Below are 22,274 nucleotides of genomic sequence, written 5' to 3' on the forward strand. Positions count from 1 at the left end.
CATCTCCGTATCACTGGGGTGCTATACACAAGTGACTTTAGATATCATCATAGGAAATGGAATAGGACCTCCTCTTCCAACCCAGCGACAAGGAAATATTTCCTAGGAATCAGGATCGTCCTCCTCGTTTCCTTACATAAAATGAAGAATGTACATGTAGATAAGGAGCACAGTACGTGTAAACGTGTACGTATTTTAATTCTAAATAAGCTACAAAGCAGTAGACAATGCGGTAGACAGGTTTACTTCCATATCACCTTAAGCTGGCTTCTCCGACCCCCGGCTCCCTATCTCAAATTATTCAGTAAAGTACTCTCTGTATCCTGTTGGAGTTTTGCTAGCTCTTGGAAACTCCCTGTATAGGAGGGCTGAGCAGCCAGAATTCATGTAAATCGACGCGACAGGGTGATAAAGGCGACGACTACGATTGCGACAACGATAGCTGTGACGATAATGTTTATGACTTTGTATACGATATTGGTGACCATTACGACGACCACGCCACTGGCAACCTCGATAGTGGTTGCGACCACATACTATATGGCGTGAAACGTTTCGTTGTTCGGCTTGCTGTGTCGATGTAGACGCTGAACGCTCAAACGCTGCTGGCAGAACGTCGTTCAGGGCGCCGTGATTCGAACAGCTGTCAGTAGCCGCATACCAGCCGTGGCTCGCAGGCCCGTATTGACTGAAGCACGGCCGCTAACCTCATTCGGACTCTGTTTCAATATTTAATAGCCCTCACATTCGACCTGCTGATACGTACCACGCCGGTACTTTGATGTCGGCCAGCAAGCATCGCGGCTGCCGGGTGCGAGCTGTCGTCGCGCTGAAACATCGCACATTCACCGCACTAGTCTGTGATTACAACTCCCACCTCACGTGCATTAGTGATTTGTGGCAAGCTCTCGTTAGCTGGCACCAGAAACCGATAACTGGCAGAGAGAAACAGCTCACTCTGCATCAACACTCAGCGTGCATAATGGCTTGTACTACGTTCGAATATCAAGGATTTGTCCTACTTCGTCATCTGTCGTTAAAGAAGTTAAAAGACTTCTTGTTAAATTTGAGATAAACAATAGAAGTACTAGAATTACCACACTGTCCACCTTAAGCCGTGACTCTCTTAATTTATCCAGAAGAGCCCAACAAGAAAAACAGTTCTTTTCCGTCAATGATTCCATTTTAAAGTACGTGGATCTCTCTGCTGGACTTTTCTGTGGACCTCACTGCACTGTTACTATCTTAGTAGACTGCCTCTAAATTTCCTATGTGTCTTACGCCAAAATCGCTTGATAGTAACGTCAACCACTGTAGGCATCAATCTAGGAAAGGTCTGGCTGGACTTTTACTGTTGTTATCTTAAGTCGTGTACTGTAGCATACCAGAATTTTCTCCCTATTCCTTTCACATTTCTTATTTAGCTTTTTGTCACACCGTTTGGTAATATTCCCTCTAAACGTTTAAACTATGTCACAAAATTCGAGAAGTTTACTTCTGATTCTGTAACGGTACTTGTCATGGTATTGGGTGATCGGGTGAAATATTACATGTTTAGATTAGATTAATTATTCATCCATAGGCCCATAAAAATATAACTATATAATCCATAGAACGATATAACTATTTTTAAAAAGTGCTTTTTATGTATGTAATATATTTAAAGTTGATTTTTATATTTAATAATTATGTTTTTATTTTCTGGCAGCCAATTTGCAATGTTTTAGGAATAATAATTCTATGATTATTTACGCATTATTTTTTATTCGTATTTTAGAAAAGTTCAATTCCTTGGTGTAAATAACGGCATTTTACAACCGTCGATTAAAAACTGGCTCAAAGCTGGAGTTGCGACTACTAGCTAGATTTTAAGTCTGATCTTACATCACAAGGGACTAGTTGGTACAAAAATATCTGGAATAAGCCTTTCCTTAGATCGTTTAATAACTCCATACTCTCTGTAACATATCACGATGTTGCAATCCAACACCGAGCAAGATGTCAGGAAAATAGTGCAAAAATAAAGAAAAGTGAAAGTCCATTAAATTTGGAACAAATCTGCGATCTATAAGAATACCTCGACATAGTTCAGGCCCTCGAAACAAACGTCAGGAATGAATCTTTCGGCTGAAGTAACATTCCAGAATAACAAAAAGAGAATTATTACTATCTCCTATAAACTCAAGGAATGCGGAGTACACAGACGTCACGGGCCTCTCTCAAATATGAAATACTGAATAGATATAGCCCATTAACTCAAAGTTGTAAAAAGAAAGATCGTACACACAACTATCACCGTCTCCCGTCATAACAGACAGACGTACCTACTGAGTGTCCTTTCGAAGGAAGTCAGAACACGTGACGCATACTGACTAGCAGTAATTTGTCATGTTATTCCCCTTGCAGATGAAAATACCAATTGACTCTACGGTCTAGAATGTTCTAGCAGAGTTGTACACTCAATTCTCGACGTTATTTCTCGTGTTAATATCCGAAACCAAAAATTCACATGTAACTTAAACTCATTTGCCTGACACCAAAAGCGGTTCCAGGAGATTCAGTCCGGAACCACGCGACTGCTACGGTCGCAGGTTCGAATACTGCATCGGGTATAGATGTGTGTGATGTCCTTAGGTTGTATGTATTGTATTGTATGTTAACCGGGGACCTAGAAACGACAGAGAAGCTCCGACCCCGCCGCAGCCGCAGTGGTCCATAGCCCCACGACGACTACCGCAGTCCACTTCACCCCTCCGCCATTTGAACCATCTGAACGATTTGAACCTGACACCAACATAATATGTACAAACTGCTTCAATCGGCGTTATCTCAGTTATATACAAAGAGCGTCCAGAAAGTTTCCGTTCGAAGCCCTCACTAAACCCTTGCCTAAATGTATGTGCGTATATACCCTCGTCGGAGTCGCTCTGGGTTACACACGCGCAGCAGCAACGCCCTCAATGGGAACCTTTTTGATCGCACTTATACATTGTAGACAGCAGGTACCTATTATAAACTGCTAGCATTAGTTTGCTTGGTAATTAATAATCATTGTCTCTTGGTTGATTTCATAAATGTGTGTTAGGAAATTACGGTTCGTGTCCTTCACCCTGAAGTTTCCATAAAAGTAATTTGTGGTTCCAGCCACATCTTACCTCATCTCGTGCGTACGGTATTAATCTAACCGAAGACCGGTTGAATGTTTGGACGCCGGGCGATGGTGGCCGAGCGGTTCTAGGCGTTCAGTATGGATGCGCGCGACCGCTACGGTCGGAGGTTCGAATCCTGCCTCGGGCATGAATGTGAGTGATGTCTTTAGGTTAGTTAGGTTTAAGTAGTTCTAAGTTCTAGGGGACTGATGACCTGAGATGTTAATTCCCATAGTGCTCAGAGCCATCTGAACCTTTTTGGATGTTTGGAGTAATGAAAGAACAGAACAATAGTAGAGTATTCAGCAGTAGTACAGTACATGATCCATTAATCAATAACGACTACTTTACAGTCGTACACTCATATTTATTGAAGGCCCTTGGCACTCTCATAAAGATGTCAACATTAAACCAAACGATCCGGACAACACTTTGATATACACGATCCGATTAACTGTAATGTAATCTAGCTTTTTGCAAGCTTAGGTACGTCTTCCCTAACAGTTATAGAGCACGCAGACAGGTAATACAAAATAAATTACAATTCACTATTTTTCTCTCACAGGTACACCGTTTGGTTACTGAAAACAAAAAAGTCCATCTTGAGACTGTGCTTGTGACTTCGAAGTTTAATTTGGTCATTTTACACTTAATAGGTGCAATACAAATCACATCATTTGTGGCCGTTTTTCTGACTGAACTTGCTTACTTATGTGCAATTTTGTTAAATTTTTAGTGTTGATACTATATTATGAGATACCACCTTTCGAAACAACAGTTTATTGGTGGTCTACTTTTATGTTCCTATGCTTTACGATCTCGTTCTCTTTCCAGGTGAAACGAAGCAGTGTAAAACTTTCGGGTTTACGGCTGGGTGAGCTCGTCAGACTTTCGATGAGTATCTCATTCATCATATTCCAGAAAAGTGACCCGATGAGGCTGATGCCCTCCAGAACTCGCCCACTTTGATGAGTTCACCCGGATGTAAGCGCGAGGGCTTCATACTGCTAAGCTACTGCAGACGACACACCTGTGTGATTCCTTCCAACCGTTACTTTATCTACACAGTCACAGGACTTTGACCCCTTCTCGTCGTTTACAGGACAACAAATATTCCGACTGCCCGCTAAACGAAACCTAACGTAACCGTATGTTTTTATTTAAAGGAAGAAATGAAGATTAATGTTTCACGATCCGTCTACTACAGAGTCCATTGGGAAAGATCATAAATTCGGATTTTTTAAAGATCGGTAAAGAAGACGTCCGTCTTTGTTTCAAAGAAACCACTTTCGGCGATTTAGGGAAATTACCAAATTCCCTAAACCTGGTTGTCTGAACTGGAGAATGAACCGCAGTCCCGTCGTATGCCAGCGATTCCAGCCTCTTATGACTGAGCCCTCTCGATATGTAGTAAGTTCGATTGTGTCACCTGTTCTACAATGGGGTTAGATTAAAATCTCTTACACCTACAAATTTGTAAAAAGTAAATTACGAAATCAGTAGTTGTTGCTTGTCTCTGATACTTTGAAGGTCCTTCGATAGACGAAACAGCCATTTACCACAAAGTTTTCAATTAGACGTTTGAACCCAACATTCACGGTTTATCTCTGCTGTGTTCAGGCCAAGTTAATGACTGTGCTATTTTAAGTCACTGCTGTAGAAATAGGCCTCCACTACTTCCATACAACACTTCATTTTAACGTAAACTCGGACGCATTCCATGTAGTACGTTTATTTTGTGTTTCAGATATTTGGTAGTTTCCGGTAAACAGTACAAAGAGTCCGCCTTTAAGTTCACGCATTACAGGGAAAGAACTTCTAGACTCTTCTAAACATTCTCAAAAACACGGATAAATTTTAATTCCTCCGTAAGAGCTCTTCTCCATACTCACTGTCTATACAATGCGCATCTGCATTCCCATGCTATAGGATTAAAAACATAATCAAATATTTTCATCCACTTGTCGCTGCCAGATGCAAGAGTGACAGCAATTTCATTTCATTTCTGGAAGATTTACTCAGCAGCCAGCAAGTCCAGTGCTAACGGTACTGTACACTCCTATCAAATTACACACACAAACCTGCCTTGTTCATCAGATGGCCCACAAGTCGTTCCACTTGTGCACGCGTGTTCGCAAGAATCCGTAGGATATGTCTGACCTGGAGCGCAGTATGGATGACGCTGTGAAGCACACAAGCTGCCTGTGTTTCTAGCATAAGCAGTCAACGGCCTAAATTTACTTCGTTGTGGGAACATAAATCAATATACAATTATTAAAGTATCGATAAAAATGTCCTTTTTACATGTAATTGAACGATCTCTCACTATGAAATGAATTTTACAAAAACAAAACCTTAAATTGAAACTGTTGGTTTCGTTTCGTGGCTAAATGAGAACTGTGAGAACTCACAGACGAACGCTTTTGTGGTCTAAGAGATATAAGAGTGAGTATATTATCTTGTGAAGAAAATGCTGTTAAAAACAATCATAAATGCTTCTTTTTTTAAGAGAATTGCTCTTTTGTTCTTACTACGATGTCCACCATCTCTAATTGTCCAGCAGTACTATGAGTTTTCGAGCGATTAAGGAGGCAGTGGAGTTATAAGCATGCTGACATCGCTTAATGCTTTCCCATACGGTAAAATCACGTTACTAAGGAGTCTCGTAAATACACTAAAGATACAGTCTCAAGCAGCTGTAGTAATGTTATGTGAGCCTCACTGCCCTTTTCCTAACTAATTTTTGCCTAATTTTATTCTGTGGTGCTCATTTAAATTTGTAAATACCAAATGAAGCGCAGCTGGACAGCAAGAAACTCTTTAGCGCGCAATTCCTGCAACGATAGTAGTTGTGAATCTTTGAGTATGGACTCTAGAAAAAAATTACAATTGATGTATTAAAAAAAGAAGACTGTTAATCTGTATCTTGTGGAAAGAGGGCGTGTTTTGATGTAGCAGGACGTGTAGTTTGAAAGAAAGTTTGCGTGCCAAGCAATCTCCTTTTCTCACGAAAACAGATTGCTATTTGATCTGATTTACTTACAACAGTGGTCCCTTAGGTAGGAAAAGCTACGAAAAACTTGGACTCAAAGCTTTCCGCAATACGACCAATTAACCAACAGAGTCGTACTTTAAATCTTAAAGAACAATAACTTCCTCCAAATTATAATACGTCACCAAATGGTGCAGAAGCTGATCATTTAAGGAGGCAGCAATGAAAATTCAGGTACCAGTTACGAATTAAAGTAAAGTCTCAATCGAAAATCAATCTCTCTCTCTCCAAACACGTATATGAACTGTCAGATTTCACTGTTATCGAGAACGATGTGGGCAATAGGCTCCCTTATTCTGGATAAAGGTACTATAATATTCGCAAAGCACGTTCTTGTAAAATGTGAGTATATTCCTCACCCATGTTGACACTTCAACCATTTCTCAAGCTCAACCTTCAGTTATCAAAACACAAAAGAAAAACATATTACTTCGCTTTTTGGTTAGACGAATAGCACGTATTATTGCGGTTCTATGTAAATCTGCATCATACTTCGCTGTCAACCTAACAGCTTGAAGCAGAGGGTACACCTGGTACCACTGAATGACCCCTACCAGCTTTCCTGTTCCACTCGCGGATGGCTCGTGGGAAGACTGACTGTCGGTGGACCTTTCCGTTAGTTCTAATATCACAATTTTTTTCGCCAACGTCATTTCTCGAAATGTATATGATAGGAAGTAATATGTTCTCCTACGCTATCTGGAAATGCTCTCTCGAAATTTCAGTAGCAAACCTCTCCGTATTGCACAGCGCCGCCTTTGAAGTGTCTGCGACTGTAGTCTCTTGGGCATCTAGGTAACTCTGTCGCGCAAACTAAACGATCTGACCAAACGCGCCGCTCTTCTCGGGTGTTCTCTCTCTCTTCTATCAGTTTTACCGGGTAAAGGCCCCAGTCTCATAAACAGTACTCAATAATCAGTAGAACAAGCGCCTTGTAAGCGACTTCCTTCGCGGATTAATTACAATTTGTTGAGATTCTTACTAGCAATGTCAGTCTGGCATCAGCTTTCCCTACAATTTGTTTTGTATGGTCATTCCACTTAAGGTCGCTCTGGATAGTTACTCCAAGATATTTTACGGTAGATACTGTTCCCAGCAATTAGTTATCTGGAGTGTATTTGTACAACAGTGACTTTTTTCTGTGTATGTGCAATGTGTTACATTTATTTACGTCCTGGTTCAATAGCCCGACACTGCACCATCCATCAATCCTCTGCTACTTATAGACAATCGCATCACCTGCGAACAGTTTCAACAGCTTTCGACGCTTTCTACTAGGTTATTTATATACATCTACATCTACATCTACATGGATACTCTGCAAATCACATTTAAGAGCCTGGCAGAGAGTTAATCGGACCACCTTCACAATTCTCTATTATTCCAATCAGGTATAGTGTCCGGAAATAATGAACAGTTATATCTTTCCGCACGGGCTCTGTTTTCCCTTATTTTATCTTGGTGATCGTTCCTCCCTATGTGGGTTGGTGTCAACAAAATATATTCGCATTCGGAGGATAAAGATGGTGATTCGAATTTCGTGAGAAGATTTCGTTGCAACGAAAAACGCCTTTCTTTTAATGATGTCCAGCCCAAATCGTTTATAATTTCTGTGATGATACAAAAAATGCTGCCTTTCTTTGAATTTTTTCGATGTACTCCGTCAGTCATATCTGGTAGGGATCCCACACCGCTCAGCGATCTTGTAAAAGAGAACGGACAAGATTACTGTAGGCAGTCTCCTTAGTAGGTCTATTATATTTTCTGAGCGTCCTGCCAATAAAACGCGTTACACACAAAATTTTCTATGTGTTCCTTCCAATTTAAGTTGTTCGTAATTGTAATACCTAGGTATTTATTTGAATTTACGACTTTTAGATTAGACTGATTTACCGTGTAACCGAAGTTTAACGAGTTCCTTTTACAACTCATGTGGATGACCTCACTCTTTTCGTTATTTAGGGTCAACTGCCAATTTTAGCACCATTAAGATATATCTTCTGAATCGTTTTGCAGTTTGTTTCGATCTTCTGATGACTTTATTAGTCGATAAACGACACCGTCATCTGCAAACAACGGAGGATGGCTTCTCAGATTGTCACCCAAAACGTTTATATAGATAAGGAAGAGTAAAGGGCCTATAACACTACCTTGGGGAACGCCAGAAAGAGTAAAGAGTACGTTCTTATCACACTTACTTTTAGTACTCCACAAATTACTTTCACATCCGTCGCTTTTGTTCCATTAGCAGCGACTTGTCGATTTCTATCTGTAAGGAAGTCTCGTATCCAGTCGAAAATCTGGCCCACTACTCGTAATCCCTTAATTTTGTCACGAAATGGCAGTACTGTACGGTGTCAAAAGGAGTTCTGAAGTAGTAGGGATTGTCCACCATATTCGTTTGAACATAAAATTTATCCCTCAGCTCGGGAATTAAGTAATCTTTTGCACATTTGAATGCATGTTGTGGTGTGGGAAAGCATAGCGTTCCATACACGTCCTGACCGCTTACTGTTTGTACACAGCAGACTCACAGTCTTATTGTGACACTGTACTCCTTCCTAATGTACATAATTTCAGAGGATCATTCTGCACTGACTTCATTTTAGCGATGACAGTGAGCGACCTCATAGAACATTGCTGGTCGGGGAGCTTTTGGAACGAGATAACACTGGGCGGATGGACTGGTCAGCACTTTTCGCAATGTGCAGCATGCTACCATAAGTCGTGGTGATTTCACTGTATTTATTGTCTTCGAGTAAAAGTGTCTTTTTCGTACAGATCGCTATTTATTTCTTTCAGTTAACTTCAACGGTATGCTGTAGCAGTTCTTTCTGTGTATCATCCAAGTTTCACCGAGGGACGTTACTTCGTAGTGACACATCATGCCAGAGTTACTTTCGTCAGTAAGTATTGCACACCAACGTAATAACGATCCTTCCTAGATATTCTTAAAAACCCTGATGGTAGTTTCAGAGTAACTGACTAGCGTGCCTCTGGTTCGGTGTTTGCAATAAAATCGCTGGAGAGAGAAGTTGTGACTGATAATTCAGCTAAGGATGCTGTTACGCCGGAGCCAAGATAGCCACTGAGGGTCGGCAACCCACATTACATCACAGAGGACAGGGTTGTCTATGTCCAAGGCGTACCAAAAGCACCACGGTAAACACCGGATATTAATATACAAGATAATGGAAACAGACATTCCGAGCATTGCTTCCTGCAGTGGGTAGCTCGAGCCACGGCCTGCAGGAGGTATCACTACACCATAACCTGATTGGCTGCAGACAGCTATTTAGGAGCTATAACCAGCCCCAAAATTCTGTTGACTCTGGGTGCCATCCTTGTCGACTTCGACCCCTGAAGTTTGTGTCTCCATCTCTGCACTAGACTTTTACTACTGTGAGTGTTACCCCGATACCTTAGTGGAAAATTACAAGTAAACTTTTGTTTGCCTCAATTAGGAGTCTTTTACTGGCATTGTTATGGTTACCTTTCTTTTATTTCTGTCATCAACCTTGTAAACTTACGTAAATAAAACTTTTGGTCTGAAAAATTGCTAATAGTCAGTCACAACAAATCTAGTTCTCTGTGGGTGGTCTTTGGCTTTCACTGGACGATTAGGAATTGGAGGCTGGAAGATTATTAAAGTGTATGCACAGTATGAGTTTCTAGTAGAAGATCGTAGCATTCCTTGAAGGAGTCTCAACGTAGTGTATGAATATTGTAACAGGATTTTCTTTTCATTCATGTATTTCAGGATGTGTATTGTAATATGTATTGATAAACTTTCTATAAACAGCAGGATGGCGGGAGCAACTTTTCTTATGAAATGATATTCCAAGACAACGATTTTAGAAGGAAGTATGTATTAAAAAAGACAGAATTAATTTTCGCCTGTTCTTCACACATAATATCGGTCTGAACAATGCTATGCTTGATAAGGTTAACAACGATTTGCAAAAAGGCACAAAGTTAACAGAGAATTTCTATAAAAACCAAACTACTTAATAAATTAATAAGCAAACCATGACACAGGGAAGTGGGGTAGTCTCTGTCTCAGCTCTGTGCAAGTTAACTAGCTGACAATTTTTCCGACTAACTCGGCAGTGCTGTAGTCTTACCTCAAACTCCTTCTCTTTAATAAATAAAGTTATCAATAATTTACATTCATTTTGCCTTTCAATGTATACATGGTATTCGTGCCTACTGTCCTTTATAATAAATCTTCCTTCATGTAATAGATATAATCACAAGCGGTACTGAATACGTCCATCACTTACCACACTTCAACTAAGAATGTATTAGACTGCGCAGAGGCATAGACTGCCCCACAACAAGACCAAAGACTGTTTAACATAACTTGTTCTCTCTCTGATACGCACACCGATAAATTGTTGTTATTGTTGTTGTGGTCGTCAGACCTGAAACTGATTGGATGCAGCTCTCCATGCAACTCTATCCTGTGCAAGCTTCTTCTTCTCCCAGTACATATTGCAACCTACATCCCTCTGAATATGATTAGTGTATTCATATCTTGGTCCCCGTCTACGATTTTTACCCTCCACGCTGCCCTCCAATGCTAAATTTGTGATCCCTTGATGCCTCAGAACATGTCCTACCAACCAGTCTCTTTTTCTTGTCAAGTTGTGCCACAAACTCCTCTTCTCCACAATTCTATTCAATACCTCCTCATTATTTATGTGACCTACTCATCTAATCTTCAATATTCTTCCGTAGCACCACATTTCGGAAGCTTCTATTCTCTTCTTGTCCAAACTATTTATCGTCCACATTTCACGTTCATACATGGCTACATACAAGTACTTTCAGAAACGACTTTCTAAATCGATACTTGATGTTAACAAATTTGTCTTCTTTAGAAACGCTTTCCTTGCCATTGCCAGTCTACATTTTATATCCTCTCCACTTCGACCATCATCAGTTATTTTGCTCCCCAAATAGCAGAAATCCTTTACTACTTTAAGCGTTTCATTTCCTAATCTAATACCCTCAGCATCACCCGATTTAATTCGACTACGTTCCTTTATCGTCGTTTTGCTTTTGTTGATGATCATCTGATACCCTCCTTTCAAGACACTGTTCATTCCGTTCAACTGCTGTTTCATGTTTCAAGTCCTTTGCTGTCTCTGACAGAACTACAATGTTATCGTCGAACATCAATGTTTTCATTTCTTCTCTATGGATTTTAATTCGTACTCCGAGTTTTTGTTTAGTTTCCTTTACTGCTTGCTCAGTATACAGAATTAATAATATCGGGGATAGGCTACAACCCTGTATCACTTCTTTCCCAACCACTGCTTCCCTTACGTGCCCCTCGACTCTTATAACTACCATCTGCTTTCTGTACAAATTGTAGATAGCCTTTCGCTCTATGTATTTTACCCCTGCCATCTTTAGAATTTGAAAGAGAGTATTTCAGTCAACATTGTAAAGCTTTCACAACATTGACTATCCTTAATATTTCTTCTAAGATAAGTCGTAGGGTCAGTATTGCCTCATGTGTCACAACATATCTACGGAATCCAAACTGATCTTCCCCGAGGTCGGCTTCTACCAGTTTTTCCATTCGTCTGTAAAGAATTCGGGTTGGTTTTTTGCAGCTGTGATTTATTAAACTGATGGTTCGGTAATTTTCACATCTGTCAACATCTGCTTCCTTTTGGATTGGAATTATTATATTCTTTTTGAAGTCAGATGGTACTTCGCCTGTCTCATACATATTGGTCACCAGATGGTAGAGTTTTGTCAGGGCTGATCTCCCAAGGCCATCAGTAGTTCCAATGGAATGTTGTGTACTCCGGGGGCCTTGTTTCGATTCAGGTCTTTCAGTGCTCTGTCAAACTCTTCACGCAGTATCGTATCTCCTATTTCATCTTCATCTACATCCTCTTCCATTTCCATAATATTGTCCTGAAGTACATCGCCCTTATATAGACCCTGTATATACTCCATCCACCTTTCTGCTTTCCCTTCTTTGCTTAGAACTGGGTTTCCATCTGAGCTCTTGATATTCATACAAGTGGTTCTCTTATCTCCAAAGGTCTCTTTAATTTTTCTGTAGGCAGTAAGTATCTTATCCCTAGTGAGATAAGCCTCTACATCCTTACATTTATCCTCTAGCCATCCGTGCTTAACCATTTTCCATTTCCTATCGATCTCATTTGAGACGTTTGTATACCTTTTTGGCTGTTTCATTTAGTGCATTTTTGTATTTTCTTCTATCATCTATTAAATTCAATATTTCTTCTGTTACCCAAGGATTTCTACTAGTCCTCGTCTTTTTACCTACTTCATCCTTTGCTGCCTTCACTACTTCATCCCTCAGAGCTACCCGTTCTTCTTCTACTGTACTTATTTTCCCCATTCCTGTCAATTTTTCCCTTATGATCTCCGTGAAACTCTGTACAACCTCTGGTTTGGTCAGTTTATCCAAGTCCCATCTCCTTAAATTCCCACCTTTTTGTAGTTTCTTCAGTTTTAATCTACAGTTCATAACCAATAATTGTGGTCAGAGTCCACATCTGCCCCTGGAAATGTCTTACAATTTAAAACCAAGTTCCTAAGTCTCTGTATTACCATTATATAATATATCTGATACCTTCTAGTATCTCCAGTATTCTTCCATGTATACAACCTTCTTTTATGATTCTTCAACCAAGTGTTATCTATGATTAAGTTATGGTCTGTGCAAAATTCTAACAGACGGCTTCCTCTTTCATTTCTTACCGCCAATCCATATTCACATATAATGTTTCCTTCTCTCTTTTTTCCTACTCTCGAATTCCAGTCCCCCATGACTATTAAATTTCCGTCTGCCTTTACCGATAAATTACAAAATCAAAATGACCTGTTCATTTAACAGTAATAAATACTTACTCTTCTCACTCCATTACCTGGTTTCATTTTGTTGTAGTTGGAAGCTATAATACATGTGCTCCACACCAAATAAATGGAGTTGAGGGATTTTTTCTTTTACTCAATACGATTTAAAAGTATTTTTCTTATTATTCTCACACAAACTGCTGACTTCATTGATTAAAGTCAGAATGTGTGACGAACCACACGATTTGAGTCCATCATAAGAAAACTCGTTCGAATAAATGTTTTCATCGGCCTAAATGCCGCAGATGATATTTCGCTATTCATTTTGTTATTTGGTTATTTGTTCAATTACGGAGCTTATGATTTTCTTGAAAATCCACGTGGATTTCATCGCCTGAGTATGTGGTATTTATTCCTTGGTCTACAGACTTTAAATACAAAATCATTGATGGACTACCCTTGATAAATGTGAACCGATTCCGATATTTAGTGTGCAGACGCGTTTTCTTATTTTTAAAATTTTTTTTATAGATGGATGTATCGGCGTAATCGATAACCTCCACGGATTCTTACACTTCGACCTTTCCTTGAGCGTCAGACGCGCTTGTCGTTATTCCTTGTATAATACGTCCCCTTGCGCTTACAAATTATAAGGTTCATGTTCTGTCATTTAAATCTATGTTTACAGTTACTTAAACTGACTAGATAAATATTGGATCATAGATTCCGGTTAGTAAACGTCATTATATTGTCACATGTTTTGCCGTCACTCTATTTACACCACACTACCTCGGAAATAATTACTGTTCTATGTTACGTTTGAACTCAAAAGAGCCAACTTAATTAACCTGTTCAACCCGTTTGATTATGACTGCGCCAGAATTAGAGTGGTGACTGAATATGTATATGCTGTTACCACGAGCTTTGACTATTTTTTGCCCGACGTTTCCACAATATTTCCTCTTGTCAGCTTTTCAATTCGACTAAATTAACAGGCAGTTTATGTAGCAGCGCAGCTTGCCAGAATTTCATTAAATAAACACAACTCAACAGCACAGATACCTCAAAAGACCATAATCTTTCGCAGATCGAGGCCTCTGCCCACATCTGCAGCTGACGTGAATAGATTATCAACAACGGTATCAAAGTGTCTTGATTTGGTTCGTCAGAAATTTTTTTAGGATGCCCTGTTTATGGTCAGCGCTGAGACGTTTTTCGTTCTTCTCTTGATATTTACTTATTTGTGATTTCTAGTTACCACCAATATGCCATTTGCTTCTGAAATGTGATCCATCGTGGAATCACATCCCCCACATACGACAATGCAGCACCTAGCTATCTCCGAAACTATGGCGTGGTTCGTAAAAAATTACTTCACGTTATTCAGTTCTTAATATACCTACTGACTCAGCTTATGTATAATAGTTTATGACATAATTCGCTGCAGTATCAAAAATAAGCGGCCAGATAACCACACACGGCAACATTTTTATTTAACTAATTTATTTATTTATTGCGTTGTTACTACCTGCCGGACGTACGAGGGCTATTGTTCCGTGAAACGACATTACGGATTTTGGAAATCAGAGAAGTGGTCGGGTTGGAAGTTAGTCAGCCACGTGTGTTCACTCTGCCAGCCAGGCCGTGCACGTGACATGTGTGTAATGAGAACGGCGAGTGTGATACAGAGATTTACATTTTGATGAAGTTTTAGTTTTCTGCTTATGCGATCTCTAATGGAGTTATGCTGGGGCGACAGATTGTATTAGGGCTACTTGGTATTTCGATGAAACACGTACGGTGTAGCAATAAGCATCACTGTCGAGAATTGTTTCCGAATTCGGCGACGGCGAGATATTTAATTACTGCGCCGTACTTGTATCGAAAATACGAACAGTTCTAAACCCATATCCCTAGTAATTGACTAACTAGTGCGAAATACAAAATTGTGATTTCTAATTCAAATATATTTGGCTTCTGTGTGTATTAAACCTGTTTCGAGAATAAAATGGAAATTGTGTTATTTATCTTGCAAATATTTAGCATTTCAAATCTCCCAGCAATATAGCACAGTATTTTGCTCTGAGATTTTAACGGCGATCCTATTTGTTTAAGGCATACACTACATTATTATTGCAAATATGATTAACGGTTGTAGGGCTCTCTAAGTCAATTGTAAAATAGCTCAATTGCATAAACTGTAAAAACCTTTTCTGCAGGGAAGCTTGCAAATACAACAGCAGTTAGCTTTACATTTTGTCGCCATGTCAATAAATTGTTAATAACTACCAGGGTTCCAGTAATTTACCCCAGTAAAATCTTTTTTACTGTTTCACTCAGAAGGCAAGAGACATAGAACAAATTGTTTTACACGTTTGGTCCTGCGACACCAAAACACTTCCGGCATGGACTACTGTTAATGTCTTTGTCTACTAATCACTTTTTGTATGTTTTACTAGTTACAAATAATAGTTTAGTAATATCATCAATTGTTGACATAGAAGTATTGTCAGGAAATGCCCGTATATCGTCAACGTTGTCACGCACAAAATAAATAAGCATATGCTAACTCCGCCTTAGAAAAATTTATTATCATGGTTTCCTTGGTCGATCTGGGTCTCTCCTTCCTGTAGGGTTATATTTCAGTGTTTTGTTGAGTATTTCTTCATGTTTAATGGTATTCATGAGTTAATCCCACCTGTTTCTGTAATCAGTTGCCGGCCGGTGTGGCCGAGCGCTTCTAGGCGCTTCAGTTTGGAACCGCGTGACCGATACGGTTGCAGATTCGAATCCTCCCTCGGGCATGGATGTGTGTGTTGTCCTTAGGTTAGTTAGGTTTAAGTAGTTCTAAGTTCTAGGGGACTGATCACCTCGGATGTTAAGTCCCATAGTGCTCAGAGCAATTTGAACCACTTGAATTTTGTAATCAGTTATTTCCACATCTATACCACGTACATTCAACTCATTTCAAACATCTTCAGTCTCCATTAACACTTGTGTAGGCATTTACTCTTTTCGACAACCTCATATCTGCTGCTTGTATTTTTCATCCTACGTTCTTTTCATTTGCCCAGCTCACGCTTTCATACAATAATAAGTATTTTGTTGCTAAGTGTTCTGTCTATTAATGCACATATTGCTTGAAATTTTGCAGGCTTTTATCTATACCACTATCAGACTCATAACTCTTCCTGCTACCCAAACATTTAAATTGTTACATCTGTTCAATTTGTTTGTTGTTACTTATTATTTACGGCCGTATTTGATATTTACCTAGAAAGGATATAGCTGGTCTTATTTAACGATATTTTTGGATTCCGTCCTGCACATATTCCATTCAGCCGTTTTCCTGCTAACAGGAGGTCGTCTTTACTGCCATATACTTATGCCTGAGTATATTAATGTAATGTTTACCTATTTTAATTCCTGGATAATTACCTTATTTCTAATTTTCAATGACGTTGTCCGTAGAAAAGTTAAAGACAGTGGTTGTAAGGGAACACCCCAGCCTGATTCCCTGATTCAGATTTATGTCATGTGCTCCACACGCCGTTTCAAGGCGATAGAATATTGAGGATCCATCAAAAATGCATTTTTAATGGAACAGTTTGTTATAACAAAATAAGAACTAAATAATATACCTACGATTAAAGTTTTCAGGAGATAATTAAGATGGCGTGGACGCGAATTGTTGGTGGTCAGCTTAGTGTAACGAGTAGAGAAGCAGGTCAGTGGAGTAGCAATTGTCCTTTGGCTGGCTTGAGCTTCGCTGGATCCCAAATTTTTTTATTGACATTGATGTTTTTTAGTAGTTTCTGGAAAATTTTATTAGTTTAATGGAAGGATATTACATAATATTCGATTTTAATTGCCATGTAAGAGCGGTCTGTCTGAGGAGTGTGATTTTTCCAAGGGATTTACGTGCAAGACATCTAGCACTACTTGCAGTAAGAGATTTTGCAGTTCGTTGTTTCAAGTTTTGTATGCTGTAAAGAATCGGCTATTGAACAGAAGCAGTGATGGAGTAAGACTGACATTAAAGTTTTACTAAAAAGCGAGAATGATGACATAATTCTTATCTTATGTGGAGAACTAATGCAAATTTGCTTCGTACTATTTGTATTGGGACTTTTATAAGCCAGTGACCTTACTGACTGGACATTTTACGTCCTGTTTTGTCTTACGACATATCAATAGAAACTGAATGTTTTGTAATTTTCCCGTGAGGTGTCGATTAACAGCCATGAAGTATTTTGTAAGTATATTTTAACTTTACACACATAATTACAGTCAAGGATAATTTCTTCGTGGATGCACACATATGCCCGAACTCAAGCGGGAATAGGCCTTGCCACGAGCGTTGAGATTAATGTGCAGGGAACACTACTTTCGTAGTGTGTGGTGTAAGTTCAGAATGTGAGTATTCTGGAGGGAGAGGAGGGGGGGGGGGGGAGGGACTTGTTTGGGATACATCCGCACAGCTGCGCTAATTCATGTGTCCTCCGTGACTTGGGAGTTATAGTGGATGCCTAGTACGCAGGAGATCCCGTGATAGAATGCACTTCAGGCACACATTTTCAGCTCCACCCTTAATTGTATCAATGTACCATACAGAGCTGATGTTTTGTAATTCATTTAAATTTCGTCAGCTGTTTATTTTTTCCACTAGTCGTCCATTGGTTTCGGTCATTAACCATCGTCCAGGTTGTGGGGTGCAACAGATTAGCTAAAATCATCTCATATTCCTTTGAAGCTGAACAATATCGAAGTTATGTAGTGCAATTCTACAAACAATTTATCTTAAGACGCTGACAGTCGTATCTTACGTCAAGCATGATTGTCAGTATCATAAGATAAATTGTTTGTTCAATCCCACTGGCTAAATATATATACGAAGATGGTATCTGTTCAGATACCGTCGGTCACTATGCAACTCGCTAAATAAAATTACAATGAAATGAATACCCCCAAAAGAACAGATACCATCTTCATATACATATATAGTTAGGGCTCACCGGCCATTTGACCATCTTCTTCTGTGCAGATGCGCAAACAGTGCCTGAAAGTTTACGGGAATGGGCAGTATAACCGCGAGTTAAGAGTATAATGGGCCGGGACACTACGAATATAGTGCGGGACAATAAGTTCGGAATGTGAGTCTCACGGGAGGCTCACTTTCGTCGGTGGCTCTGATGTATAGAGTATCTGCCATGTAAGCAGAAGATACCGGGTTCGAGTCCTGGATGTGGTACAAATTTTCAACTGTCCCCATGACTTATATCAGCACCTGTATGCTACTAGAGATAATCATTTCATTATAATTCCTCTGCGTATTTTGGATAGTGTTCAGCTTCAGAGGAATATGGGATAATATTAACAACCTCCTCGATGATGGTTAATAACCGAAACCGGTAAATAACTAATGGGGACAAAAAACAGCTGATGGTTAAAATGCACTTTGTATAAAAAGGACTGAAATTTTTGTTTATGTACACCACATACCGACAATGGAGGAAATGTGTGTTGTAATGGAACTAGCGCGGGAAGTTTACGCCCTTCTATTTGGTGAGCAGAGCGATATGCGAGCCAAATACAGCTAACTGCCGCTGTAGCGCGATGCGATAGCATATACCACGTTAACAAATGTGTGTGAAATCCTATGGGACTTAACTGCTAAGATCATCAGTACCTAAGCTTACACACCACTTAACCTAAATTATCCTAAAGACAAACACATACACCTATGCCCGAGGGAGGACTCGAACCTCCGCCAGGATCAGCCGCACAGTCGATGACTGCAGCGCCTAAGACCGCTCGGCACCACGTTAACACACACGTACTGTACCCACAAGTCACATCGCTTCTGACCTTTCAGAAGCACGTTGAACTCTGCACCCTTAACTTTGACGTTCGAAAGCGCGGTCCGCGTACCGTTGGCTCAAACTTCATTCTGCAAGTATTAAATATAAGAATCCACCGAAACATAAAGAATCATGTGGAGTGACGAAGTAACCCTGTATCCTTTCTAGGGCTACAAACAGGTGCCTCACTGAATACGAATGGCAGACGCTGTACTCTTCCCTTGTGTGGTGTGAACGGCGCCGGGCGCGACCTTGGGGCACCGTTGCGTCGCACGCCGGCGTGGCGGCCGCACATATCGACTGAGCCGCCGGCCAGCGGCCACGGAGGCATCCCAGCGTCAGACGCACTACGCGCCTCCCCTGACGCCGGAAATGCCGTCGCCACCGCAACCTCGCGAGCGGTGCGCCGCTCCACCAAACCGAAAGCTCCTCCTCACCTGTGTGGACTTCACTGTATCACAGTCAAAGTGCCTGTTGCCAGATAACACTCTGCGTCACACGAGTGCCTTGACAAAAATACTGGATCTGGCACAAATATGGCGTCGATATTGATTACATGCTACTAGTTACATGCGAGAGACAGTCATTAAAAAAAATATCTGTCACATCTAAAAACCAATCTCTGATATGTTAAATGATCGTATGGAATTTTTGGCCGGGATACCCTGTCTGGGGTATTCGGCCGACCGGTACAAGTCTTTTTATGTGGCGCCTCTTTGGCAATGTGCTCATCGACGATGGTGAAATGGTGAAGACGGCAGCGAAACACCCAGTCCCCGAGCAGATCAAATCTCTGACCTCACCGGAAAATGAACCTGGGCCAACTGCATGGCAGTCAGCCGCGTCGACCATTCAGCTACGAAGGCGTACCAGGTTCCAATGGGTGATAGTCGTACTCTACACAGGGTGACTCGGTTGCCCCTACCGGTATAGTTTTATGCAACCCCACGTGACAGAACAATGTAGTTGGCCAGTGCAGTCTGAAGGTATGAAGCACGATGTCCAGAACGATTCAGAGTAACTGGTAAAGTGCACGAAGACATCTTCGACCTTCGACATGTTAATGTAGCTACCTTAGCACATTAAAGCGGCGCGTTATACACTGGTGTGTCGATAGCCATGGGATGAAGATATGCACATATACAGATGGCGGTAGCATCGCATAGATAAAGCATAGAAGCCCAGTGAATTGGCGCTCTACCATTTGTAGTGTGCTTAGGTGATCCATGTGGAAAGATTTCCGATGCGAGTATGGTTGCATGACGGGAATCAGCAGACTTTGAACACGGAATGGTAATTGAGGCTAGACGCATGGGACATTCCATTTCTGAAATTGATGCGGAGTTCAATAGGCCAGCCGGCCGCTGTGGCCGAGCTGTTCTAGGCTCTTCAGTCGGAAACTATGCGACTGATTCGGTCGCAAGTTCGAATCCTGCCTCGGGCATGGATGTGTGTGATGTCCTTAGGTTAGTTAGGTTTACGTAGTTCTAAGTTCTAGGGTACTGATGACCTCAAATGTTAAGTCCCGTAGTGTTCAGAGCCATTTGAATCATTTCAATAGTCCGAGACCTACAGTGTCAAGAGAGCGCCGAGAATACCGTATTTCAGGCATGACATCTCACCACGGACAACGCAGTGGACGACGGTTGTCGCTTGACCGACAGCAGAGGCGTTTGCGTAGAGTTGTCAGTGCTAACAGACGGGCAACACTGCATGAAATAAACGCAGAAATCTATGTGAGACGAACGTATCCGTTAGGATGGTGCGTCGAAATTTGGCGTTAATGGGCCCCGGCAGCAGACGACCGACGCGAGTGCCTTTGCTAACAACACGACGACACCTGCAGCGCCTCTCCTGGGCTCGTGACCATATTGTATGGACGCCAGATGACTGAAAAACCGTAGCCTGGTCAGATTAGTCCCGATATCTATACGTAAGGTACGGTTCGAGTGTGGCGCAGACCCGCGAAGCCATGGACCCAAGTTGTCATCAAGGCACTGTACAGTTTGGTGGTGGCATCATACTGGTAAGGCTCCGTTTACATGAAATGGACGTGCTCATGGACTGAAAATGGTTATGTTCGGCTACTTGGAGCCGGCCGCGGTAGTCTCGCGGTTCTAGGCACGCAGTCCGGAACCATGCGACTGCTACGGTCGCAGGTTCGAATCCTGCCTCGGGCATGGATGTGTGTGATGTCCTTAGGTTAGTTAGGTTTAAGTAGTTCTAAGTTCTATGGGACTAATGACCACAGCAGTTGAGTCCCATAGTGCTCAGAGCCATTTGAACCATTTCTTCGGCTACTTGGAGACCAACTGTGCAGCCGTTCATGGACTTCATGTTCCCAAACAGCAATGGAAATTCTATGGATGAAAATGTGGCATGTCCCGGGCCACAATTGTTTGCAGAACATTGTGGGTACTTCGAGCGAATGATGTCGCCACAAAGATCGTCCACCGTGGATCCCTTCGAACATTTATGGGACATAATCAAGAGTTCAGCACGTGCAGAAAATCCTGCACCAGCAACGCTTTCGCAATTATGGACAGCTACAGAGGCCACATAGCTCGATATTTCTGCAGAGGTTTGGGTTGGGTTGCTTGGGGGAAGAGACCAAACAGCGAGGTCATCGGTGTCATCGGATTAGGGAAGGACGGGGAAGGAAGTCGGCCGTGCCGTTTTATTGTAACCATCCCAGCATTTGTCTGGAGCGATGTAGGGAAATCACGGAATACCTAAATCAGGATAGCCGGACGCGGGATTGAACCGTCGTCCTCCCGAATGCGACTCCAGTGTGCTACCACTGCGCCACCTCGCTCGGATTCTACAGAGGACTTACAACGATGTGTTGACTCGTCACATCGAGTTGTTACAACTACGCCGGGCAAAAAGGAATCCGACTCGATATTATGAGGTCTAGTCACATCAGTGTATATTAATCTATTTACTGGCTTATATACCGAAAGTTGTTACTTCCACAATTTCCATTTAGATACCTCGTGTTAATTTCGTGTTTGTAACAGTGAAACACACTGTCTAAGACAACGTTTCTGAATCATTTTTGGAACGTTAAGGATTATAAACGGTATAAATTTTGCGTTGTTTCCGATGGTAGAATGTGCTGTATGATGCATCGTTGCTGAACCATTTACGAAATATTAAGTGCAATAAACAGAATAATCTTACGGAGACGCCCAAATCGTGTACTACTACTCCACTAACTACACACAAAGAGACTGAAGACACTTGGATAAAAATGGCGGAAATAAGGTATATCTTGGTCCAAAAATACTGTGAAACTCATAGCCAATACCCACTTGTAATTTTAACAGTATGTTTCAGTTTGCTAGCAGTCGCACAAAGCTCTGA

At 41.1% G+C, this 22,274-nt stretch overlaps 1 protein-coding gene across 3 annotated transcripts in view; it reads left to right on the forward strand.

The window, feature by feature from the left end:
- The window catches only part of LOC126281604 (uncharacterized), a 1,096,782-nt gene that overhangs the window by 212,138 nt on the left and 862,370 nt on the right, over positions 1-22,274 (forward strand). Inside the window, exon 2 of one of the 3 annotated variants that reach the window (XM_049980709.1) lies at positions 9,004-9,107. The exons of the other annotated variants lie outside the window; for them this stretch is intronic. The gene's annotated coding sequence lies outside the window, so the exon portion shown is untranslated. The remainder of the gene's footprint in view (positions 1-9,003; positions 9,108-22,274) is intronic. 3 annotated transcript variants of the gene reach the window in all.

The sequence above is a fragment of the Schistocerca gregaria genome, chromosome 7 (assembly GCF_023897955.1).
Source record: "Schistocerca gregaria isolate iqSchGreg1 chromosome 7, iqSchGreg1.2, whole genome shotgun sequence".
Classification (NCBI taxonomy): Eukaryota; Metazoa; Arthropoda; class Insecta; order Orthoptera; family Acrididae; genus Schistocerca; species Schistocerca gregaria.